The 25,648-nt window shown below is 53.6% G+C and overlaps 2 protein-coding genes across 4 annotated transcripts in view; one reads left to right on the forward strand and one right to left on the reverse strand.

Moving 5' to 3' along the window:
- MST1 (macrophage stimulating 1) overlaps positions 1 to 8,196 on the reverse strand; it is a 52,200-nt gene extending 44,004 nt beyond the window's left edge. Inside the window, exon 1 of the mRNA XM_075939591.1 lies at positions 7,881 to 8,196. The gene's annotated coding sequence lies outside the window, so the exon portion shown is untranslated. The remainder of the gene's footprint in view (positions 1 to 7,880) is intronic.
- A 2,954-nt stretch (positions 8,197 to 11,150) lies between these two features.
- The window catches only part of DAG1 (dystroglycan 1), an 83,718-nt gene continuing 69,220 nt past the window's right edge, over positions 11,151 to 25,648 (forward strand). The window contains exon 1 of one of the 3 annotated variants that reach the window (XM_075939587.1): positions 11,151 to 11,309. The gene's annotated coding sequence lies outside the window, so the exon portion shown is untranslated. Of the gene's footprint in view, positions 11,436 to 12,145; positions 12,399 to 25,648 lie in introns of those variants that run through there. The other 2 variants (XM_075939586.1, XM_006120727.4) reach the window with 2 other exon arrangements.

Raw genomic sequence — 25,648 nt, forward strand, 5'->3', positions numbered from 1 at the left:
CCCCCCCTTCCCCAGCCCTGCCCCTGACGGCATGTGGGGTCAGGCCCGCTCCCACTCAGTGGCAACAGCAGGCAGCAGAGAGACCTGGGCCCAGCCTGCTCTGCCAGCGCCCGCCGGCCAGCGTGGAGCGCTTCCACCTCTTCCCACAAGCTCCTGCTCTGAGCCATGCAGCAGGGGGCCAGGTTGTTCCTCTTCCCCTCGCTGTTAGTGAGTGGGGCCGTGGAGCCGATCCCTGCTGCCCCACAGCCCTGGGCTCGCCCACACAGCTCCTGTCCCCGGGCACAGCCCCCTTGTGGAGCAGCCACCGTAGGGGGCAGTGCCAGCCCCATGATTTCTCAGACAGCCCTGGTCTCTCCTTCATGCCTTTGGTTCTTTTGGCCATCAGTGAAATCCCCCACCAGATCCAAGCGCTCAGTCTGGCCGGCCAGCAGCAAGCAGGCGAATCCTGCCGGAGCCCATGGTCAAGGAGAGCAGGCAAGCGAGGGGTTTGGAAAAGCCAAACAGACTCACTTGAGGAGCCAGCCCTGGGCTGCACCAGACGTGGGTAGCTGATGCTCTGGGAAAGAAGCAGGATGTGTCCATCCACGGCCTGCCAGGCTGACCTGGCTTCGCACCATGGATTGCTCTGTCCTGCTGTGGACAAGGTGCCTGCCTGCCACCCCATGGACTCCCCAGTCTGGGCTCACCCTGCTGCAGCCATGCAGCAGCCCTGGGAAGGCCAGGGAACAAGGGGTGCTCCCCTGGAGCCGCCAACCAATCCTCCTTTGTCCTGCCCATGTCTCTTGCTTGCCTGTGAGCGGCAGGAGCAAGGCGCTGTGCTGGGGTCATGAGCCTGGCAGCAGGGACAGGAACCCAGAGCAGGCACAGGACAGAGCCTGGGGTGGAGCCAGAGCCAGGGCAAAGGGGGGCTAATGCAGGCCCCTCTACATGGGCTCCAAGCAGAAGTCCCTGCAGCCAAAGGCTCTTGCTTCAGGGCCCCCATCCTGCCCCAGCAGGACTGCTTCCCCCATTGGCTGCAAACTAAGGGTGCCCCCAGCTTGCCGCTTCTCACCCCCCCACTGTCTGTGGGCACACAGGCTGCCTATGGCAAAGCACGTCCCACAGGAGGAGCTGGCCTGTAAGAGGAGCCCCATTCCTGGCGTGGTTCCACTGACTCACCCCAGAGGCATGTGGCAGCTCAGAGCACAGCTAAAAATACCCCCAAGCCACTGGGACACTGAGTGAAGCGGGCCAAGGACGGGGCCTCTGCCCCATAGCACACAGCTATGCCCAGAGAGATCTGGGCTAGGCATGCCCTGTGCATTCCCCTGCATCCTCCTCTCCTGCTAGCCCCTGGTGCCGTCCCTGGAAGGCTTTCTCCCCACCCCAAGGGGTAGTTACAGGCAAACAGCCATGTTCAGCGAAGTGGAGGCCACGCTGGGGTGAGATGAGGGGTTGGACTGACAACGGGCAGAGCGTGCAAGGCACCAGGACGTGGTCCCAACGTGGCACCGTACAATATGGCAAAGAGAGAGAGCCAAAGAACTGCCCCCTTTCCAGGAGACACCAGCAAATGGGGCTCCCAGGGCTCAGTCCTGGCCCCACTCTAGACACTAGCCTCGCCACAGGCTGGGAGATGGGTGACTGTAAGGGGCCCCGGTTAGCACCAAACACCCTGCTGAAAAGGACCCAGGCACTGAGTGGCTGGTTGATGGCACCGCCCAGCGGGACTGGCAGGCTCTCTGTAGGACTGTTTGCTGACCTGCTCCTGGAAGCAGTGGCATGTCCTCCTCTGGCTTCTGGGGCTCTGCGTGCTGCTCCCATCACAAGCACCGCCCCCCCACACCCATTGGCCAAGAACTGCGGCCAATGGGAGCAGCGGGGGCACCACCTGCAGACAGGACAGAGCACATCACAGAGACGCCTGGCTGCACCGTGAAATAAGAGTTGGAGGGGGGATGTGACGCTGCTTCCAGGAGCTGCTTGCAGTAAGCACTTCCCAGAGCCTGCACCCCCATCCCTTGCTCCAGCCCTGCTCCCCACCCTGGCCTCCAAATGCATGGGTCCCAGCCCAGAGCCCTCCCACACTCCAAATCCTTCGTCCCCAGGCTACAGCCCCCTCCCACATACCGAGCCCCTCAGCTCCACCCTCCAGCCCGAAGCCCCCTCCTACCCACTCAAATCCCTCGTCCCTCCCCCCAGCCAGAGCCTGTACTCTTCTTGCATCTCAGTTCCCTGAGCCAGCCTGGGTGGAAAGGAGTGAGTGAAGGTGGGGCGAGTAAGGGGGGTGTAGCCAGATACAAACCCCATCTTGTTTTTCCACAAATCCCATCTTGTTCCCCCCCCCCCCCCCAGAGAGCAAGAGAAAGGCAGTCAGCCTTTGATGCCCTGGGAACGCAGGTGTGCTGCCTGTCCCTGACTCTACCATAAACAGAAACCAGACAGTAAATGGGCTAGCTGATGACCCGGGGCCTCCCGTCGCCCTGATGGCTAGTACCAGTAATTGACACGCCTGCACTGTCCCAGAGAGGAATCTTCGCCCATCACATACCAGAGGTGCCCATTGTCTGCATTTTCCCAGGTGTAAATTATGCTTTGCACCCTTCGTGGGAAACTTGGTGTTCAAAGCCATTTTTCCTAATTGGCCACTTGAAACCAGGAAGAAGCCTACATGACCCAAGGGGTATAAAAGAGGTTCAGCAGCCCACCCCATTTGAGCTCCAATCATCTATACCTGCTGGCAGGTATTGTCTCCCGAGGTCTGTGGGACGCCCAACCTCGCCCTACTTCTTCCCAAGGGATTGAGAGAAAGACGCTGGCCACGCCAAGTCTGGAACGCAGGGGTGAGAATATATACCTGCTATGTGTCTATTTTTGCATGCATTTAATAAGAGCTCAGAGAACCAAAAGGGTTTCATGATACCTGTAAGTGACTTCTTAGTGTAATTTCTGTCCTGTCCTTTGTAGTGGCTGTGTTATCTGTAACACAGCAGTAGCATTTAACAACTAAGTTTACCCTGTAACAATAAAATAGTAACTGTTTAAGCTTTAACCTGACTCCTTCAGTTGCTGTAACAGAATCAAGCACAATTTAAAAGAACTTCAGCCGGTCATAAGGGACTCACTGCCCTGACCGTCGGCTGACAGGGGGGGAATGGAGTGAGTAGGGACAGGGCTTCAGAGACGGGGCGGGCCATGGGCAGGGCCTCAGATGAGATGGGGCAAGGGTGTTTGGTTTTGTATGAGAAGGCAGCTCATGCGGATGATGCATGCTGCTGAGGACTGGGCAGCTGTACTGCCCCTTTCAGGTCTACTGATGGCGGGGGAGGGCAAAGGGGACAGATGCCTTGAGGACCAACAATTCAAAAAAGTCCAGGGCTCCAATCGTCACTACTACAGCAACAGTGGCAGTGGCCAGAGCTCCAGGCCCCTTACATCACTGTTGGAGCACCACTGTGGTGCAATCCTGGTGGCACTGAGGGCTGTCAGGGAGCTGGAGGCTGTGGGGTGGCATAATCCAGGAAGAGCTGAGGGCTGGTGGGGAGCTGGAGGGTGTGGTGTGGGGTAATCCAGGAGGTGCTGAAGGCTGTCGGGGAGCTGGAGGGTGTGGCATGGCACAATCCAGGAGGAGCTGAAGGCTGTCCGGGAGTTGGAGAGCGTGGCATGGCACGATCCAGGAGGAGCTGAAGGGTGTGGCATGGAACAATCCAGGAGGAACTGAAGGCTGTCGGGGAGCTGAAGGACATGGCATGGCATGATCCAGGAGGTGCTGAAGGCTGTCGGGGAGCTGGAGGGCGTGGCATGGCACTATCCAAGAGCTGAGGGCTGGTGGGGAACTGGAGGGCGTGGCATAGCACGATCCAGGAGGAGCTGAGGGCTGTCAGGGAGCTGGAAGGCGTGGCATGGCACGATCCAGGAGGTGCTGAGGGCTGTCGGGGAGCTGGAGGGCGTGGCGTGGCACGATGCAGGAGGTGCTGAAGGCTGTTGGGAAGCTGGAGGGTGTGGCATGGCACTATCCAGGTGGTGCTGAAGGCTGTCGGGGAGTTGGAGGGCGTGGCGTGGCACGATCCAGGAGCTGAGGGCTGGTGGGGAACTGGAGGGCGTGGCATAGCACGATCCAGGAGGTGCTATGGGCTGGAGGGGAGCCAGAGGCCGTGGCGTGGCACGATCCAGGAGCAGCTGAGGGCTGGTGGAGAGCTGGAGGAGGTGGCATGGCACAATCCAGGAGGAGCTATGGGCTGATGGGGAGTTGGAGGACGTGGCATGGCACGATCCAAGAGGAGCTGAAGGCTGTCGGGGAGCCAGAGGGCGTGGCATGGCACGATCCAGGAGGTGCTGAGGGCTGATGGGGAGCCAGAGGCCGTGGCCTGGCACGATCCAGGAGGAGCTGAGGGCTGGTGGGGAGCCAGAGGGCGTGGCCTGGCATGATCCAGGAGGAGCTGAGGGCTGGTGGGGAGCCAGAGGGCGTGGCCTGGCATGATCCAGGAGGTGCTGAGGGCTGTCTGGGAGCTGGAGGGCCCAGCATGATGTGATCCAGTTGGCTCTGAAGGCTGATTGCTCCCAGCACCACCTTTTCCACCTGAGGCCTTGCCCCTTCCAGGAGCACAGAGCCACCCCCTCACCTTGCCCAGAGTCCTGGCAAGTCTGTTGGCTCCCCTGGCTCCTTTGGATCGCTTGGTAAGCTGGTCCCATCAAAGAGAGGTGCATCAGTACAGCCAAGTGCCAAGGAAGATGAGCTCCTAGGGCCATGGTTTGGCACGAGACGGGGAGGAGAGAGTGGGACAGGGAGCCTGGAGAATGGCTTGCGGGGACCAATAGTGAGCAGGTGCTGCCTCCGGGTCTCTTTGAAAAGGATGTGGAGAATTTGGAGTGTGCAGAGGAGAGTCACAGAAATGGTTCCCGGGTTGGAGGGTGGCACTGACAATGGGGTCTGTTCAGTGAGTCCGAGAGCATGCTGAGAGGTGACACTTTCACATTGCGTGAGGTGAGCAGCTGGCAGGCTCTTCAGCCCAGCAGAAGAAGGCAAAGACTGGAAGACTGGCTGGAAGCTGGAGCAGGACAAATTCCAGTTAGAAACAATACTCCTGGGCAGTGCTGCAGAATTCCCCCATGTGCAGAATTCGTGGCTTGTGCAGATTTCTTTGCTTCCCTGAAGAAAATGATTTCTGATGGGGAAGTAAAAGTGGCTGCTCTTGTGCCTTCTGAGTCCCTCTCCAGCAGTGCAGGCAGGTTGGTGTGGGCACCCAGAGCAGCCGGTAGGAATGGAAAGTCCCTCCTGGCTTGGGGCAGGGGAAAGGGCTGGGCAGTCATGCATGTGAGACAGAGAGTGAGAGAGATTCTGTGCTCCTGGCATGCTCAGCTTCACGGTGTTTCTGAGGCAGTAAATGAGGGGCGGGCATAGCAGAATGTAGCAGCCAGCTGACCCATTGTACCACAAAGCCACCCCAAATGAACCTCATCCATGAGGTGTCTGGTCAACCAAATGTTTAGTGTGGACCAGGCCTGTCTGGATGGCGTTTTGGCAAACAGGCGGCCCTCGGTGCGGACTGGGGGAGATGTGAAGGCCTGTGCCATTGGGGTCACACTAGAGGAGTGAAGGGTCCATTTTGCCATTCTGAACTCATTCATCTGACTCTCTCCCATTAGCCCCTGCAACCTTTCCCCATCAGCCCCAGCTCAAAGGCTGGGTACAGGCAAGTGACCAGGCCCTCTTTGCCCAGACAGCCTCCTCAGCTCCAGGGGATTTTTCCTGCCAAGCGCAGCTTCCCAGCTGGTCAGTGCCTGACAGACCCTGCCCACTCTGGGGCAGCTGTCCTTCCTCCTTGTTCGGTCTCTCCCACAGCCAGGGCCCCAGAGATCACGGGAGTGAACCTGGCAAAGGGCAGCTTGGCAGAGGCTTGGGGAATCTCAGTGTCAGCGCTGGCACAGCGAAGCACACAGCATTCCTGGGGCCGTGGGCAGGAGGCAGCTGCGCCCGCTGGGCCGGGCACAAATGCAGCATTGATAGCAGACACTTCAGGAATGTGCTGGAGCTCCACGGCCCTCCCAAAAGACAGCTCTGCAGTGAAGAACAGAGCATGCAAAGCCCCCCAGCCCACGGAGACCCAGCCCTACCAGGCACCAGGTCTAAACCCCCACGCCTGGGGACCCAGCCTCACCAGCAGGGCTGTCCTGATTAATTCTGGTGCCCTGTGCAGCCCAAGCACCCGCACTCCTTCCCCTGCTGGAGTGGGAGGCTGTGCTCAGGGCTGCAGGAGCTCTGGAGGACAGACACAAGGCAGGGAGGCTGGCAGGGGAGTAGGCAGAAGGGGGAGTGGTGCAGTCAGCCAGACATGCAGGCCGGGAGACAGAGCAGGGGATGGTGCCAGGGGATTGGGACTGCTGGGGCACAGAGGCAGAGCACGGTTTAGGGGACTGAGGCCAGATTGGGGCTGCTGAGCCTGAGAGGTAGAGCAGGGGGCAGGGCAATTGGGACTGGATTGGGGTTACTGGGGCCAGGAGGCAGAGTGGGGGCAGGTTGCTGAGACATTGGGGCTGTAGGTGCCAGTAGGTGGGGCAGGAAGCTGGGAGACTGGGGCCACTGGGGCTAGAAGGAGGGCTGGGGGCCAGAAGGAGGGCCAAGGGACTGGGGCTGCCAGGGCTGGGATGCAGAATGGGGGGGCAGAAGTAGGGTTGCCAGGTTTCTGGTTTTGAACTGGACAGTCCAGTATTTGAGCTTTCTGTTCAGGAAACAAACTGAGAAAATGTAAATGAGACAATATCAATGGCTGGTATTTTCTAAATAAGATGGAATGTAGATTGTGATGTAATGTCAAGCGTGTCCGGTATTTTTGTTGAAACCATCTGGCAACCCTGTGCAGGAGGTCAGGGGATTGGGGTGCTGGAGTGGGGAGACAGAGTGGCAGGATCGTGGCTGCCAGGGCCAGGAAGCAGGGAGCACCCATTGTGCTGGGCGTGGCCCACACAGGAGACAGGCCCTGTCCCATGGAGTTGGCAAGTTAAGGAAGGCAGAGTGAAGGTAATGCAGGATTGCATGGTCGGGGCTCAGGCAGTCCAGAGCACTAGGTGCATTGGCCTCCTGCCACAGAGCAGAGAGGCAAGAGTCTCTTCATAGCCCCAGGGCAAATGCCCCTGAAATCCACCTCCTGTTCCAGGTGGGGCATCAAGGGGAGCATGTGGGATTGGGCTGGGAGATAAGAGCTGAGCTCATGCATGGCCAGAGGCATGGGAAGAGAGCAGATCTCCTAGGAATGTGAAAGGCGGGTGGGGGCTGAGCTACCACAGCCCAAGGGAGAAGTAAGGGAATGAATGTAAAGGGACGATGGCTGACTGAGGATATCTGGCAATGGGGTGCAGGGGGTGCCCTGAGCCGGGCCTATTACTTAGGACTTTTACAGCATGGCTGGAAAGTCACCACAGGGACTAGACCGAGCTTGGTCTCAGTTTGGTTGTTGCTGGGTTTAGTGTGGGAGCTCTGAGGGCTGGTAGCCTGTGCTAGCTGTGGGGGAGGGAGCAGGCTTCAGGATCTGCTAGTAGGGTTATCAGGTAGCTTCAGAAAAAATACCAGACACACTTGATGGAGGGGGGTGGTGGAAGCAGGGCTGGCTGGTGGGGGGGGGGGGAGATTGGGGGAGGGGCGGCAGGCAGGAAGCAGGGCTGGTCCGAGGCAACAGGGGCTGGCCAGGGGAGATCGGGGCGGGGGGGGGGTGTCTGGCAGGAAGCAGGGCTGGTTGGAGGAGGTCGGGGGGCAGCAAAGCTGGCCGGGGGAGATGGGGGGGCAGGGCTGGTGAGGGGCTAGCCAGGGGGGAGCGGGGCTGGCCGGGATGGGGTCGGGGGGAGCGAGGCTGGCCGGAGGGAGAGCGGGGTGGGGAAAGAATCGGCCGGTGGGGAGTGGGACTGACCTGGGTACATGCAGATCCCAGGGCGCTGCCCGTCCTGCGCACGGTCCCGGTGAAGCACGAGCGAGTCCGGCTCTGGCTCCACAACGCGCTTGCCCAGCGCTCAGGAGCACAGACAGGGCTTCTCCTCCCCAAGGCGTCACTCCTACGTCAGATGCAACCAGAGGCTCCCAGCGCCGACACGCCCCTTCCCAGCCACTCCCCCGCCCGTGCCAGGCTTCCGTCAGGCGCCCCGCCGGAAAACCAGGAAACGGGCGGATATAGGGCAGGGTGAGTGGGGCGGCCGCCCAGAGCCCCGCGCTTCAAGAAGCCCCGCGCATGCGCCGTGTCAAAGGGGGCCCCTGAGAAATTGTGCTGCCCTGGGCCCCGCAAAATCGTCATCTGCCCCTGCCAGGAAATACCGGACATTGCACACGTCCAGTATTTTCTGAATTTTTTACCGGACAGAGGGCCCAAAAACCGGACAGTCCTGTTGAAAACCGGACACCTGGCAACCCGATCTGCTAGCCTTAACTCTGATTCTCCCAGCTGACACTATCCAACCCAGTCTGATTCACAGACTTCTCCAAGGGCACTTGCAGGCCATAGGGACACAGTCTCAGCTAGAACAACCCAGCAGGTAACCAGTGATGCTGTAACCTGTTCTCATTTGCCTGGAGGTCTTCCCTTTCAGCCACCTCTGCAGATGGACAGACAGCCCTGCTCAGGCCAGCCAGACATAGGGAGAAACAGGAAGGCTCTTCCCAGCTGGGGAAGCTAGGAATTCCTGCTCCAATTGTCGAACAGTTGTGTGGCCGCAGGGCACTGCACAGGGGTCTCAGCATGTCTGGCTCCACAGGAGATTCAGAGCCATGTTAGCCCATGTCCCAGTTGCACAGGAATGGCTGGAACCTGCCTCAGGGCTGGCCACTAAGCTGGGATGGTGCAAAAAGCTCAGAAGACCCCACACCTAGCCTGGGGATGTCCTGCCCCATCTGCTCTCCCCACTACTCCTACACAGTGTGAAGAGGCTGGCTGAGAACCACCCTGCCCTGCACTGATCCCATCACCCCACACATGGCAGGTTGCTGAGACATTGGGGCTGTAGGTGCCAGTAGGTGGGGTTAGGGTTAGGTGACCCCCCTCACCCCACACATGGCACGGTGGTCCTTGGCCCCGCCCTGCACTGACCCCCTCACCCCACACATGGCACGGTGGTCCTTGGCCCCGCCCTGCACTGACCCCCTCACCCCACACATGGCAGGGTGGTCCTTGGCCCCGCCCTGCACTGACCCCCTCACCCCACACATGGCACGGTGGTCCTTGGCCCCGCCCTGCACTGACCCCCCTCACCCCACACATGGCAGGGTGGTCCTTGGCCCCGCCCCGCACTGACCCCCTCACCCCACACATGGCAGGGTGGTCCTTGGCCCCGCCCCGCACTGACCCCCTCACCCCACACATGGCACGGTGGTCCTCGGCCCCGCCCTGCACTGACCCCCCCTCACCCCACAAATGGCAGGGTGGTCCTTGGCCCCGCCCTGCACTGACCCCCTCACCCCACACATGGCAGGGTGGTCCTTGGCCCCGCCCCGCACTGACACCCTCACCCCACACATGGCAGGGTGGTCCTTGGCCCCGCCCTACACTGACTCCCTCACCCCACACATGGCAGGGTGGTCCTTGGCCCCGCCCTACACTGACCCCCTCACCCCACACATGGCAGGGTGGTCCTTGGCCCTGCCCCGCACTGACCCCCTCACCCCACACATGGCAGGGTGGTCCTTGGCCCCGCCCTGCACTGACCCCCTCACCCCACACATGGCAGGGTGGTCCTTGGCCCCGCCCCGCACTGACCCCCTCACCCCACACATGGCAGGGTGGTCCTTGGCCCCGCCCCGCACTGACCCCCTCACCCCACACATGGCAGGGTGGTCCTTGGCCCCGCCCTGCACTGACCCCCTCACCCCACACATGGCACGGTGGTCCTTGGCCCCGCCCCGCACTGACCCCCTCACCCCACACATGGCAGGGTGGTCCTTGGCCCCGCCCTGCACTGACCCCCTCACCCCACACATGGCAGGGTGGTCCTTGGCCCCGCCCTGCACTGACCCCCTCACCCCACACATGGCAGGGTGGTCCTTGGCCCCGCCCCGCACTGACCCCCTCACCCCACACATGGCAGGGTGGTCCTTGGCCCCGCCCTGCACTGACCCCCTCACCCCACACATGGCAGGGTGGTCCTTGGCCCCGCCCTGCACTGACCCCCTCACCCCACACATGGCAGGGTGGTCCTTGGCCCCGCCCTGCACTGACCCCCTCACCCCACACATGGCAGGGTGGTCCTTGGCCCCGCCCCGCACTGACCCCCTCACCCCACACATGGCAGGGTGGTCCTTGGCCCCGCCCTGCACTGACCCCCTCACCCCACACATGGCAGGGTGGTCCTTGGCCCCGCCCTGCACTGACCCCCTCACCCCACACATGGCAGGGTGGTCCTTGGCCCCGCCCTGCACTGACCCCCTCACCCCACACATGGCACGGTGGTCCTTGGCCCCGCCCCGCACTGACCCCCTCACCCCACACATGGCACGGTGGTGCCTGGCCCCGCCCCGCACTGACCCCCTCACCCCACACATGGCAGGGTGGTCCTTGGCCCCGCCCTGCACTGACCCCCTCACCCCACACATGGCACGGTGGTCCTTGGCCCCGCCCCGCACTGACCCCCTCACCCCACATATCGCAGGGTGGTGCCTGGCCCCGCCCCGCACTGACCCCCTCACCCCACATATCGCAGGGTGGTGCCTGGCCCCGCCCCGCACTGACCCCCTCACCCCACACATGGCACGGTGGTCCTTGGCCCCGCCCCGCACTGACCCCCTCACCCCACATATCGCAGGGTGGTGCCTGGCCCTGCCCCGCACTGACCCCCTCACCCCACATATCGCAGGGTGGTGCCTGGCCCCGCCCCGCACTGACCCCCTCACCCCACACATGGCACGGTGGTCCTTGGCCCCGCCCCGCACTGACCCCCTCACCCCACATATCGCAGGGTGGTGCCTGGCCCCGCCCCGCACTGACCCCCTCACCCCACATATCGCAGGGTGGTGCCTGGCCCCGCCCCGCACTGACCCCCTCACCCCACATATCGCAGGGTGGTGCCTGGCCCCGCCCTACACTGACCCCCTCCCCCCACACGTCGAGGGGGGAGGGGGCGTTGCGCTCTGGACGGTGGGAGGTGGGGCCGTTGCTGGGGGCGGGGCCTGGCGCTAGGCGGGGTGGGGCCGGGGGCCGGGGGCCTCGGCGGTCGGGCTGGGCGTCGGGCGCCAGACGACCAGACGCTGCTGCGCTGCGCTGCGCTGCGGAGCGGCCGGAGCGGCGGCGCGCGCTGTGATTGGCTGTGGCGGGCTCGTGCCGCCGGTTGCTAGGTTCCGTGCGCCGCCCCTCCCCCAGGTACGTGCCCGCGCGGGGTCGCGCTCGCTCGGGGTCCCCGCTTGCTCGGTGCCGGAGGCGGCCGGTGCCCGGCGGGGAGCGGCCTTGTCCGCGGCCGCCCCGGGACTGTCTGCGCGCTGCGCGCCGGTGAGGGCTCCGGGCCTGGGCGGGGAGGCGGATCGGGCCTTGTGGTGGGGCGGCGGGGCCCGGGGGGGGGGACTGTGCTGGGGGGGGCACGGCGGGGCCCTGGGGGGGGCTGGGACTGTGCTGGAGGCGGGGCCCGGGGGGGGCTGGGACTGTGCTGGGGGGGCCCGGCGGGGCCCGGGGGGGGCTGGGACTGTGCTGGGGGGGCCCGGCGGGGCCCGGGGGGGGCTGGGACTGTGCTGGGGGGGCACGGCGGGGCCCTGGGGGAGGGGCTGGGACTGTGCTGGGGGGGGCACGGCGGGGCCCTGGGGGAGGGGCTGGGACTGTGCTGGAGGCGGGGCCCGGGGGGGGCTGGGACTGTGCTGGGGGGGCACGGCGGGGCCCGGGGGGGGCTGGGACTGTGCTGGGGGGGCCCGGCGGGGCCCGGGGGGGGCTGGGACTGTGCTGGGGGGGGCACGGCGGGGCCCGGGGGGGGCTGGGACTGTGCTGGGGGGGGCACGGCGGGGCCCGGGGTGGGGCTGGGACTGTGCTGGAGGGCTGGGACTGTGCTGGAGGCGGGGCCCGGGGGAGGGGATGGGACACTGTTTCGTGTGTGGGGGCACGGCGGGGCCCTGGGGGGGGCTGGGACTGTGCTGGGGGGGGGCGGTGGCCCTTCGGGGAGGGGCTGGGATTGTGTTCTGGGGCGGGCGGGTCCCGGGAGGGAGGCATTGGGCTCTGCTTTCGTGAGTAACAGGTCCAGTCCCTGTCCCGGGGCATGGCTTTGGATCTCCAGTCCTGTCTGGTGGTCTGGGGCCGCTGGTCTCCTCCAGTCAGTCCCTTTCTCCCTACTCTGCACCCCAGGCAGAAGCTGCACCCCCGTTAGTTGGTTGGGTGTGTAGGGTCACGTTTGACTTGCGGGACTGGCCTCTGAGGTCACCTCTGCATTTGGATACCCAGGAGATGGGCGTGATAGACAGAGTCTCAGAGGTTGGTGGTCTTATTTGGTATTGAACTGGAAATTCCATCTTCCAGTTCTTGTGACAAAAGTTAGCATGCTCTTGTGTGCACGAATTACCTCCTTACCCTTCCAGTTGTGTGTTAGAGTTCGAGTTGGATATTTATTAGATATTTATTGGTAATGGTCAGCAAACACAGAGTTCACTATGCTTACCAAAACATTTCTGTCAGTACTGGTTGAAATTTACAGAGGAGCAAAGTAAGAAAAATGCTGCTTGAGAAGTTATTGAAGTTTGATTTATGGATATTTCCTTGATATCTTTTGATGTAATGCTAACAGTTTGTTTTAATTGTTCTACATTTTTAAACTTTTTAAATCTCAACATCTATCATTAAATAATTGTCTAATCCTCCATAATTTCCTGAAACTGGTAAGTTTTAAATCAATAAAAATGGAAGAAAAATATTTACAATAAACTTAGTAACTATCAAAATTACACAAAATTAAAATAGAATTCTTCCAAGTCTCCTCATAGCGTGGCGAGGCCATGCAGGCTGTCGTATAGTGTTCTCTGGCTTGATTATGACTGGCAAGGTGTTTCTATAAGGACAATCGCTATAATCCTTCTTATCACAGTTGTTAAAATCATGTTGTCCTGTATATAGTAACATGCAGTTAGAATCTGTGTGCTCCTGTACTAGTGCAGCTAAGGTGGTTGGGTCCTGACCTAGCAGTCTTCTCAAGGGTTGTCATCTTCATTTGGGGTGGGGGTGGGGGGCAAATTGTCCAATGCCATAGTCTGTTTAGTGGTGTTACACTTGTGTATTTGCACCATTTGGTGCCTAACTGGGAATTGCAGCTGAGGAGAATCTGCCCAGCCTGTTCTACCCCAGTTTACAAGGTTTCTCTTTGATGTTTAAAACTCTCCCTAAAGTTTTTCTAACCTTTTTCAGGTTATTCTTCATGGAAGATTTTGTTGCAAGAACCTGCCCAAAATTGTTTCAGAGAGGTAGCCGAGTTAGTCTGTAACTGGATAAACTTAAAAAACAGTGAATAATCTTGCAGCACCTTAAAGACTAACAAAACATGTAGATGGCATCATGAGCTCTCGTGGGTCCAACCCACTTTTTCAGATGAAAATTGGGTTGCAATCAGTTTTTTTACTTGTCAGTTGTGTGTGAGGTGACAGTTGGCTTTCATACAGTATAACTAACACACAGCCTTTCATGGCTTGTTGCTGTTCTAGCAGTTCTGGTATATGGCACCTCTCACTGAGGAGGTGTACAGAGGAAGGTGCTAAAGCATATGTTCCTTTTGAATTTAGGGTTTGGTAATGGCAGAATTTTGTCCTTTGATATAATTGGACACAGATTCCCTAATCTTAATAAAGGCCTAATTTACACTCCTACAGCTGGACCTTCCATTTCACCTCTTGTGCCCAACTTTGCAGCTTTTCTTTGACTTCTCTGCCTAGTAGTTGTGTCCCTGGGAGTCATTTGGGAGAATTGAGGCTGCCTTCTTGACCCTCATCTCTTGAGTTTGGTGCAATATGGACTTTGTGTGGGAGTGGACTCTTTGCACTGAATAGTGCTATAGCACATGTGAATGTTCCCTTCTGACAAACTTCTAGGGTTCATTGACTTAAAAATATCACTGGAGGTGAACTCTGGCTGTCTTGGTTTTCTCACGTGCACTGTCCAAGTTGATCTAGTGGAGTCCTAGTTTGGAAATACTTGCTGGCCTTGTACAAACTTCCATTATAACTACGGAATATATTGAGTGTATCACTCAGTAGGTGGTTTCTTATTCTTAGTTACTTGGATCTTGCACTCTCTCTCTTCTCTGAAGAGCATATTGACCTCAAGCCTTGATCCTACCCTTAATATAGGAGGTAATTGGTAGTGTCTCTATGCTTCTTTATCACACAGGCAGATTTTCCAAGCTATATGGTGGCAATGCATATCTATCTTTTTCAGACAGTATCTCCTGTTCAGATTCTTGGAGTCGTAAGCACCGACTTTTAGGGCACATCTACGCTCCCTGCCGGATCGATGAATCTAGTGGGGGTCGATTTATCACCTATAGTGCTCTCCCATCGATTTCTGTACTCCACTGGAATGAAAAGCATAGGAGGAGTTGAAGGGAGGCTATCTGCCATCAATTCACTGCAGTGAAGGCACTGCAGTAAGTAGACCTAATGCATCGACCTCAGCGGCGTTATTTAAATAGGTGAAATTGTGTAACTTATATCCGTTGCCCGGGCCTTAGTTTTCCTTCCATCTCCACTCTGCCCTCAATTGAGGATCTGCCCTCGCTCTGCTCCATTGCCCAAGGTCCTGCCCTTGATCTGTCTCTTCCTGTTCCTGCTCCTGCTCCATCCCCTCCCCAATGCCTCAGCTTGCCTGCTGTTCTCTGTCCTCCCCTGAGCTACTGCAAAGCTACTCCAAGAAAGAATATGATCTGGATCATTTTGGGATGAAACTTAATACCAGTGATTTTTTTGAAAGCTAAGTGCAATTTCATGATGTTTTGTTCTTAAGTGGGGAAATAGGCTGAAGTAAGGGTGAGCGTTTAGCCACTGACTCTGTAGAGAGTTCCAGCTGGCATGTTAAGTACAGGTCATGGCATCACCAATTCATAGCACTCCACAGGGGTGGCCTGGTAGATCAGTCCAGAGATACATTTGTCGCCCTGTGGTGAGCTTGATACTGAATAGCCAGGCCAGCTTTATTAGTCTAGCACCGTCTACTGGTGCTTAGGAGGGATTTGAACAACTAGTTGACTGTCCGATAAGCAAATGTTTACTGGATAGTCAACACGCTAGTTGACTAGTTGCTTCCCCCCAGTCAGAAAGAGGCAGCAAGGAGGGTAGAGAAGAGGGTTCTTCAAAGCAGCAGTGCTGCATGGAGCCAGGGGTCAGCTGGGGACTTCCCCACTGGCCCGGTGCTCCCTGCAGCGCTTTCACCTTTGAAGTGTAGCAACAACCCTGGGGTGCCCTTATCGACTAATCAAATAGTTGATGGAAATTGCATCGACTATTCAATTAGCCAATTAATTGAAATTTTACATCCCTAGTGCTTAGCACCCTCTGGGCAAGGTCCAGATATCCTGGTCCTACCTGGTCCTACCTGTGGACTGTATTTGCTTCTAGAATCTTTGCCTCAAACTTTAAAATGCATTTCCACTCTGAAAATTGCCTGGACAGAAGTCATTGTTCTAGCTTTGAGATCAAAAGTGTTCATGGACAAGAAGAATAGCTTTCTTGACTGCCAACCCTGCAAACTCTTCCCAGGCTCTGAGAATCAAGTCAGGTTCTTTCCATGTTGTGCATGGCCACTAATCCAGGTTCTGTAGACTATAATAGACCCTTTGTCTTTATTGGGTTGGCACCTATGTAACTGACGGGATCTTCGTAAACAATTCTGTTACACAAGGAGAACAAACTGGAATCTATTTCATCTTAGGTATGCTGGTTTATCAGGAGTAAAAAGCAATAAAATTAATCCTTAGTCAGCAGTCTAAATCTATGGCCCCTAACCTAAAGCTAATCTCTAGTCCCTTCAAATCAGTAGGAAGGAGCTATTTCTGTGCAGTTTCTTTTCAGAATAGCACTGCTCTTCAGGAATTGTCCTAAGGCATACAGCAGAATTGTGTGTGCCTGGTTAGTGTTTACCCTGAGTATTGCTTGCCAGTGGCTTCTTGGTGGTGGTCCAGGGAGGAAGGTTGCAGAGGAACCCAGTGTTGCTACTGGGAAGTGTGTGACCTCTGGACTGTTGTGTGCTCCCTGGATGCTGACTGAACAGTCCAAGGGGTGAGAGCTGGTGTTGACTGACATTTTCTCTCTTTAAAGCATGACACAGCCCTCTTTTCTGTGGTAAATACCAAGCACTTATCTAGTTCACCTCAGCCCTTCCTTGAAGAAGGCCCTGCTTCATCTCAGGTGCCCCCTGTGTAATATGGCCTGTTGCCTCAGGCATACTGCTGCTCTTGTGCATATTTTTAGTTTTTCTCTCTCTCTCTATTATGCTATTTTAAAAAAGTTTGTTTGTTGTGTTCCTTCCACCTCCAAGGTCCTCAGTTTAATAGTCTTCAATTCGTCCTAGGTTTCTTTGCAAAGTGTCTTCTGCTCCTTCTACTCCAAGCACCCTAGTCACTTATTTGTTCTTCCTGTTATTATTGTTGCTCTCTTGTATTCTAAATGTATGGTAGCGTGACAGTAAAAAAAAATCTGACAGTAAGAGGAAGTGTTTGGAAATGATCAGCAAAGCCTAGCTTATTGGGGTTTGGCTCTTACTTTCTCCTTGGTGCAGGAATTTGCCCTTGGATTCCTGTGGGTGTCTGAAATACTCTTGCATTAGAGGAAGACTTTGTGTGGGGAGCTTATCATTTTGAAAAATGCACATAACACTGATAATCAGTATATAAATGTTTGTAATAAATTCTTGGTAACAGCTCTGGAGTCACTGTTGGGCTGGAAAAACAAGTGCCTGTGGGCTGATACATCAGCATTTCTGCTCAACATTTTGTGGTATAGATTTTATATGGGATTTTTGAAATGTTAGCATTAATTGGCCCAAGAAATGGCCTGTTTTCATTGCAGATTAAGAACACTGCTTCTTGTCCTACCTTCAGTGGGGTCCTTGTTCTTTTCATAACAGCCCATAATATATTTGAAGATTTATGAGGCCCCCTTTGTCACCCTTTAAGACTAAATATGTAGTTTTTTTAAAACTCTTCTCATAGGTCAGGCTTATCATTTTTTCTTCCCATCTTCCTAAACTATGGCTACTGAAATTGGACACAGTCCTTCAGCTGAGGCTTCACCTCCACCAAGTAGAGTGGGATAGTTACCTCTTGTACAGTACTGCTGTTAATACACCCAAAAATAACCAGCTTTTTGTTCACACTGTTGACTCATTGATTTTGTGACACTCCCCCCAGCCGCCAGATCCAGCAGTACTGCCACCTAGCCAGTTATTCGCCATTTTGCAGTTGAGAATTTTATTTTCCTTCCTATGTGTAGAAATTTGCACTGGTCCTTATTGAACGTTATCATGTGCCCACATTGTAGTAAGTTCATCTAGAGCACATTTCCCTAGTTTGCTTATATAAAGCTGTAATAAAATCAAGATGCATCATCTCTCCTACTTCCTCTCCTGTCTGGTAGGCCAGAAACCTTTAAAAGAAGGAAATTAGGTTGATTTGGTATTTGTTTATAAATCCATGCTGGCTATTCCTTATAACCTCGTTATCCTCTGTTCCAGTATCTTTCCAAATATTGAAATTAAGCTAGCTAGTTTATAATTCCCCAGGTTGTCTTTGTTCCCCTTCTTGATGACAGGTACAGGTTGAACCTCTCTAATCTTGCACCCTTGGGACCAGACTGGTGCTGAACCAGAGACTTTGACGAACCGTGAGAGGTCAATATTGTCTAGCAGCATTGCCAACATTTTCACTGCTACTAGGCGCTTAGAAGGCATTTAGGAATACACTGAGAGCCAGGACTGGTGACTGTAAACAAGCTTTATGGAACCATGGGAAACTTGTCTGCACTCATGATAGAGTGGGCATCCAGCTAAGTAAAATCATGCTGGACTAGAGAGGTTCAACCTGCACTATGTATGCCCTTCTCCAGTCCTCAGAGTCATGTACTCCCTTGAGCATGCCATGCCCTAGCTCTTCCCCTCCCTGCACACTGTGAAACAGTTTCGGAGGGGTAGACGCAGTAGCCTGTTACCTAAAAAATAAAAAAAAGTGAATAGTCCTCCAGCACCTTAGAGACCAACAAAAAATATAGATGGTGGTATGAACTTCTGTGGGCACAACCCACTTCAGATGAATGGAGTTACGGGGCCCAGGGTACAACTAAAAAGCAAAGAGAGCGCGGATGGGGAAGGAAAGATATAGGGGGAAAAAGTCAATTAGTGTCCATGCTAAGTGAGGGTAATAAAGTAGGCTCTAAGTACTTGGCGCTTAGTTTTTTTATGTTATTAGGGTGTGGAATGTCACAGCCTATCCAGTTCAGGTCTTTGTTCAGACCTCTGATTCCAGGTGTCAGACTTGTGAATGAAACCAAGTTCTGCAGCTTCAAGTTGGTTTTTGAAATTGCCCTGTAGTAATATAGGCGCTTTTAGATTCAGTAGTGAGTGCCTAGGCAACTTGAAATGTTCTCCAATAGGTTTCTGTGTGTTACCATTTTGAGTATCTGATTTGTGTCCATTAATCCTTTTCATAGAGACTGTCCAGTTTGGCCAATATACATGGCAGAGGGGCATTGCTGGCACTCGATGTCTTAGATCATATTGGTGGATGTGCAGTTATGAGCCTCTGATCATAGAACACAAGAACAGGAAGACGCCTCAGAGGTCATTGAGTCCAGTCCCCTGCCCTCATGGCAGGACCAAACACTGTCTAGATCTGTGGTCACCAGCCAGTAGATCATAATGGACTGGTCGATCAGAGACACAGCCAGTCAATTACAAGGAGCTGTTCCTAGCTCGCCCATTGATTTCTCCTCCCCCCCTCCCCACCACCTCTAACGAGGAGTCTGTGCTGGCACTACAGCCTCCTAGCTCCGACTTCCTGCGGCTTTGTGGGGGGGCAGGCAGGAAGTACTGTGGCTCCACGTCCGATCCGACTTTTCAGGAAGCACGCCCTGGCCCTCAGGACTCCTCCCCACCTCTACTGCATACAGCAGGAAGGAAGGCAGCATGGGGAAGGAAGGAAAGACAAAGTGCGTGCTCCTCCCCTGCCCACAACAGAACGCATGCTTCCTTGCCTTGCCTTCCCTTCCTTCCCCATGCTCTGGGAAGTTGGGGGGGGAGGGAGGTTAGATGGCTGTACAGCTGGAGCAGCTGGATTTTTTTTTTTTAAAGGAGCTGCATGTGTGCTTCATCCAGCGCTACCCACAGATCCTGCCCCAGAGACCCTCATCCTTGGAGACCCCCAGGTACAGGCTGAGCTGCTCCTGCCCCCTCCCCCCTGGCCAGACCCCCACCAACATCCTGTTCCTGCCCCCTGCCTCCTGGCCAGACACCTACCCCCAGCTTGCTCCTGTACTCTACTTTCCACCCAGATTCTGCACCCCCATCCCTTTCCCACTCACTGGCACCCTTGTCCTGCACGCTGGATCCCTCATTTTTGGCCCAACTTCATAGAACACTAGAACTGGGAGGGATCTTGAGAGGTCATTAAGTGCAGTGCCGTGTACTCACAGCAGGACCCAGTACTATCTAGACTATCCCTGATAGATGTCTGTCTAACCTGCTCTTAAATATCTCCAGAGATGGAGATTCCACAACCTCCCCAGGCAACTTATTCCAGTTTTTAATCACCCTGGCAGATAGGAAGTTTTTCCTAATGTCCAACTGAAAGCTCCCTTCAGAGGCCAAGAAGAATAATTTTTCTCCCTCCTTGTGACACCCTTTTAGATACCTGAAAACTGCTCTCATGTCCCATCTGTCTTCTCCTTTCCAAACTAAACAAGTCCAATTCTTCAGTCTTCCCTCATAGGTCATGTTCTCTGGACCTTTCATCATTCTTATTGCTCTTCTCTGGACCTTTTCCAATTTCTCCACATCTTTATTGAAATGCGGTGCCCAGAACTGGACACAATCCTCCAACTGAGGCCTAATCAGCGCAGGGTAGAGCGGAAGAATGACTTTTCGTATCTTGCTCTCAACACTCCTATTAATGCCTCCCAGAATCATGTTCACTTTTTTTGCAAAAAATCACACTGTTGATTCATATTTAGCCTGTGGTCCACTAGGGCTCCTAGATCCCTTTCTGTAGGCCTCCCCCCTGGACCATCGCTTCCCATTCTGTATGTGTGAGACTGATTGTTCCTTCCTAAGTGGAGCACTTTGCATTTGTCCTTATTAAACTTCATCCTCTGTACCTCAGACCATTTCTCCAGTTTGTCCAGATCATTTTGAATTTTGACCCTGTCCTCTACACTTCAGAATGTAGAGGAGCCCACAAAATCCACTAACCCTGGAATCCTAGAAGAATTAATGTGGCCTGAGGCCCCATTTCTAAGAGTCAGTGGCCCCGACCCAAAATAGGTTTCCTATCTTTCCCATAAATAAAGACGATGCTGAAATGTTTTGTGTTGGACATAATCTTTTATTTAAAAATGAAGCCTTTGAAGTAGGAATAAGATCCTCCGGAAAAGGGCTTTTTCCCCGGAGGATCGGGGCCAGTGTAGACGCTCTTTTCCGGCTTTTCTAAAAGCCGGAAAAAAGCGGCGGACATTTTTATTTAAATGCCGCGGGGGATATTTAAATCCCCCGCGCATTTCCCTATTGCGATTTCAAAAATTACCATGCCCCTTCCGGAAAAGGGGCCAATGTAGACATAGCCTTGGTGAATATTGGCCCGTCCTCAAAGCCTGTAAGGGGGGGGGGGTGTCATTTTCCAGATTAGGTTATAGATTTTGTTGTTAATGCACTGATGTTTAAGTTGGGAGCTGTAAGCGATGACCAGTGGTGTTCAGTTGTTTTCTTTGTTGGGCCTATCTGTAAAACAGCTGATTGTGGAGTGGAGGGGGAAGGCGGTGATCGACAGGTACTGCTCATGTGGTGGGAGGCAGTGGGGGAGTGCACCAGACCATTACACAACTTTAAACCAGCATGTTCTTTAGGTCAGGTAGACTTTTAAGTGAAGAGTTATTGTGGTTTGATGTTGTGCCTCTAACGGTGTCTCTTTGAGAAACTGCCACTCTGCTGAACAACTTTATCCTTTGGATTTTCTTCTCATGGGACTTTACCTATAAATTCTATGGATTTGTAATTCTGCTTTTTTAAGTTCGTCCTTACGCCTTTAGAATCACAATACTGTAATTCATAATTACTTCATCCAAATTGTCTAACACCTTCACAGTTGCAACAGATTCCTCCAAAAATCACATCTAAAATGGTAGTGCCTCTGTTTATTTTCCCCACTTAGATACAAAAATTGTTCCTGGTACATGAGAAGTTATTGGAAACTGTTTTGCCATATTACTTTTTGATGAGGTGGCTGGTTAGTGAGACCCCGTTACTTCCAGATCTTTGTTGTTTTCTGTTTTGGAAATGCCTCATCCACCTCCTCTTCCTGATTGTAGGTCTACTATAGATGACCAAATGACACCATCCCTATTTTTTCCCCATATCTTTACCCAGGGACTGTTAAATGTCTGCCTTTCATTTCCTTTTGGATCTCAGAACAAGTAAGTGTGTGTGTTTAAGATAAAGTGTAATACATCCTCCCTTTTTACCCTACCTGTCCTTCATGAACAGGTTACCCCTCTCTATGCCAATATTCCAGTGATGAGATTTATCTAGGACTATGTTGCCAGTTAAGTTGTAAGATAAATCTCTGGTCTGTACTACAACTTGTGTTGTAGACAGGTGGAGAATCTGAAATTTCAGAGTATGCTGTGGAATATGTTCTGATCCCAGAGCATTAAGCTTCTGCTTCTAGTTCCCAAAGCTTTCCGCTGGTTTGTGCTATGCAGGCTGCTTTGGTCTTATTCTCTGATGCCAAGTAGTAATCCCTTATTCTCTGATCCCCAAATAGTAATGAGTTCTGCAAACTCCTAATGACAGTGTGGAAGAACACAAATAGATGGACGTAACGTGTCCATGGCCTTCGGATGCTGAGAATGTAAGATCTACTTACTCTGTTTGCTCAGTGTGGAGAGCCTTGTGTCTTACACCTGATTAATACATTTGATCACAATCCCTTAGAGTGGGGGAAAATAGTCTTCTGATAGTAATGCTATCCTAATGCTATTCCATAGCTGTCAATTTTTTCCTTGCGGGTTTGTGCTTTGGCTCAGAGGAACTCTAGGCCTGCTTTTCTGGACAAAATTCTAAATTGCTGATAGAAAATTTGGTAATATTGACTTTGAATATAAAGAATCACAGAATAAAACTTGAATTTTGACCTCTAATTTAAATTAGTGATAGGAGAAAAAGCTTTCTTTGTGGGTATGTCTCATGTAGCTAATGTTTTTCTCTGTAGTTAAACCTTTGGGTTTCTTGCATAATCATAACTGATTGCTGAATTGCTAGCATGTAAGTAGTATAAATACTTTTCCTTTCTCAAGGAATTTGGAGACTCAGGCTGTTTCTTCTAAGTGTCTTACTCATGGTCACTTCAGTCAATCCGTGGCAGAGTCGAGAATCCAGGCTTAATACCTTGTGCACAGTAGGACAGTTTAGAGTAGGGGTGGGGAGCCTGGGGGCTGGATGCAGCTCCTGGTTTGCCTGGATCTGGCTTGGGGCTTCCCCAGGCACTGGGGAGCTGGTGCCGGCACTCCAGTCTTCCCTCCCCACTGCCTCCCCACAGTCCCTGGCCCCTGACTGATTTTTCTGTGGGTCAGCAGCCCCGACCCAAAAAAGGTCCCCCAGTCCTTGTTTAGAGAAATTCCAAGTGATGTTAACACCAGTTCAGCTGCTGTAGCACTAGGAGATGCATTGTACACAAGTTTCCTGCAGTTGGAGATGTTCTTACCACCATGTCATAATAGCATCTGGAAGAGTAGGTCTAACATATCATTCGTTAAAAATACCAGAAGATATTAGAAACTTTGCTGTGATAGGTAACAATGGTGCAGCTGAGCTGCTGGTAGAGCTGGTGGAAATGATTAGAATTCTCTACTATAGACCTGGTAGTCTGGGAAGAGGCTACTTTGTATTATAATGCAAGTGGGTCTTAAGGAGAGCTCTTTCCTGTGAGGCATTCTCAGTTAGCCAGTGCCACATACTAAGGCTTTGTGTATTCAATGGTTATGTAATCAACCCCTTGCTACAGAATTGTGCTCCTGAAGGTATATCTTGAAAAACAAATACATAATTTTGTACAGTTTCTGTGGTTATGAATAAAGCCTTCAATACACACTAAACATGATTGATACAGTGCTGTTTGCTGACTCCTGCAGACAGCCAAAAGACCTAATGTGATCCTGACATGCAAAAACAGTTGAGTAGAGAAGTTATTTTACCTCTGGTGTGACTACTGCTGGAATAATGTGTCCAGAATTTAAGATGTTGATAAATTGAAAGCATGAATAGAGTTAGAAAACCTGCCTATAATGCTAGTGTTAAGGAGCTCAACCTGTGTATGGTAATAAAGGGAAAGTTAAGGGGGAGTTGGTTACAGTCTACACGTGGTGAACAAGTATTTAATAACTAGCCAATTAGCCCATCATAAGACGGGATTTTCAGATCTTCTCTCCTGAGCGCTCTTGCTCCATCTCTCTCTCTCTCTCTCTCTCTCTCTCTCTCTCTCTCTCTCTCTCTCTCTCTCCCTACTGCCTCCCCCGCCCAGCTCACCTCCGCCTCCTGCCTCTCTCTCCATCTCTCTCCTCTGCCTCTTCTGCCTCTCACTCTCCCTTTCTCTTTTCCTCCTTCTCCTGCCTCTCTCTCTCCCTTCCGTCTCTCCCTCCCCCCCGCCGTGGTGCTTGGCTGAGTGCTGCCTGCTCAGCCGGGCTGCCACGAGGGAGGGGGGCGGGGCTGTGACGTACACGGCTGGGGCCAGGGCCGTGTACATCACCGCCCTCCTTTCCCCTCCCACCCTGGGGGAGCCCAAACAGCCCCTTGCGCTGCTGTCTCCCCCGGCGACCCGGCTGAGGGGCGCAGCACTCAACTGAGTGCCACAGCGGGAGGGGAGCCATCCAAGCTGTACTGGACTCCATCTTTTGTTCTTTCCTCCATCCCTCTTTGTCTCCCAGCTCTGACATTTTCTTCCCCAGTCCACCTAGGGCAAGGGATTGGGGTGCAGAGGTTTGGGCTGTGACCTAAGGGAAGGGATTTGGGCTGTAGGATCTGGGAGGGGATATGGGTGCAGAAGGATTCGGGCTATGTGGAGTAGGGATACAGAGGGTTGTGGGGAGGTAGGGGCTGGGGTGCCAGAGGCAGGCTCTCTCCGTGAGACTTACCTAGGTGACTCTCGGCCAGCAGCCTAGCACCTTTCTCAGGCAAGCTCCCTGCCTGCCGTACCCCCACAAAGGCTGCAGGGGCCAGCATGGATTTGTAAAGAACAAATCATGTCAGACCAATCTTTGATAGGATAACAAGTCTTGTGGATAAGGGAGAAGTGGTGCATGTGGTACACCTAGACTTTAGTAAGGCATTTGATACCATCTCACGTGATCTTATCAATAAACTACTAGGCAAATACAACTTAGATGAGGCTACTCTAAGGTGGGTGCATATCTGTCTGGATAATCGTTCTCAGAGAGTAGTTATTAATGGTTCACAATCATGCTGGAAAGGTATAACAAGCGCTGTTCTGCAGGGGTCTGTTTGGTGACCGGTTCTCTTCAACATCATCTTCAATGATTTAGATATTGGCATAGGAAGTACATTTATTAAGTTTGCAGATGATGCCAAGCTGGGAGGAGTTGCAACTGCTTTGGAGGATAGGGTCAAAATTCAAAATGACCTGGACAAACTGGAGAAATGGTCTGAGGTGAAGAGGATGAAGCTTAATAAGGACAAATGCAAAGTACTCCACTTAGGAAGGAACAATCTGTTTCACTCATACAGTATGGGAAGTGATTGTCTAGGAAGGAGAACTGCAAAAAGGGATCTAGGGGTCATAGTGGACCACATGCTAAATATAAGTCAACAATGTGACACTGTTACAAAAAAAAGCAAACATGATTCTGGGAGGCATTAACAGAAGCGTTGAGAGCAAGACATGAAAAGTCATTCTTCCGCTCTACCCTGCGCTGATTAGGCCTCAATTGGAGTATTGTGTCCAGTTCTGGGCGCCACATTTCAAGAAAGATGTGGAGAAACTGGAAAGGGTCCAGAGAAGAGCAACAAGAATGATGAAAGGTCTAGAGAACATGAGCTATGAGGGAAGACTGAAGAATTGGGCTTGTTTAGTTTGGAAAGGAGAAGACTAAGAGGGGACATAATAGCGGTTTTCAGGTATCTAAAAGGGTGTCGTAAGGAGGAGGGAGAAAAATTGTTGCTCTTGGCCTCTGAGGATAGGATAAGGAGCGATGGGCTTAAAATGCAGCAGGGGAGGTTTAGGTTGGGTATTAGGAAAAATTTCTTCTCTGTCAGGGTGGTTAAACCCTGGAATAAATTGCCTACGGAGGTTGTGGAATCTCCATCACTGAAGATATTTAAGAACAGGTTAGACAACCAGCTGTCAAGGATGATCTAGAAGGTGCGAGGTTCTGCTGTGAAGGAAGGGAACTAGACTTGATGATCTCTTGAGGTCCCTTTCATTTCTAGTATTCTATGATTCTATGTGCGTCTGAATAAGAGCCAGAGGGAGG

This window comes from Pelodiscus sinensis, chromosome 11, assembly GCF_049634645.1.
Source record: "Pelodiscus sinensis isolate JC-2024 chromosome 11, ASM4963464v1, whole genome shotgun sequence".
In the NCBI taxonomy this organism is placed as follows: domain Eukaryota; kingdom Metazoa; phylum Chordata; order Testudines; family Trionychidae; genus Pelodiscus; species Pelodiscus sinensis.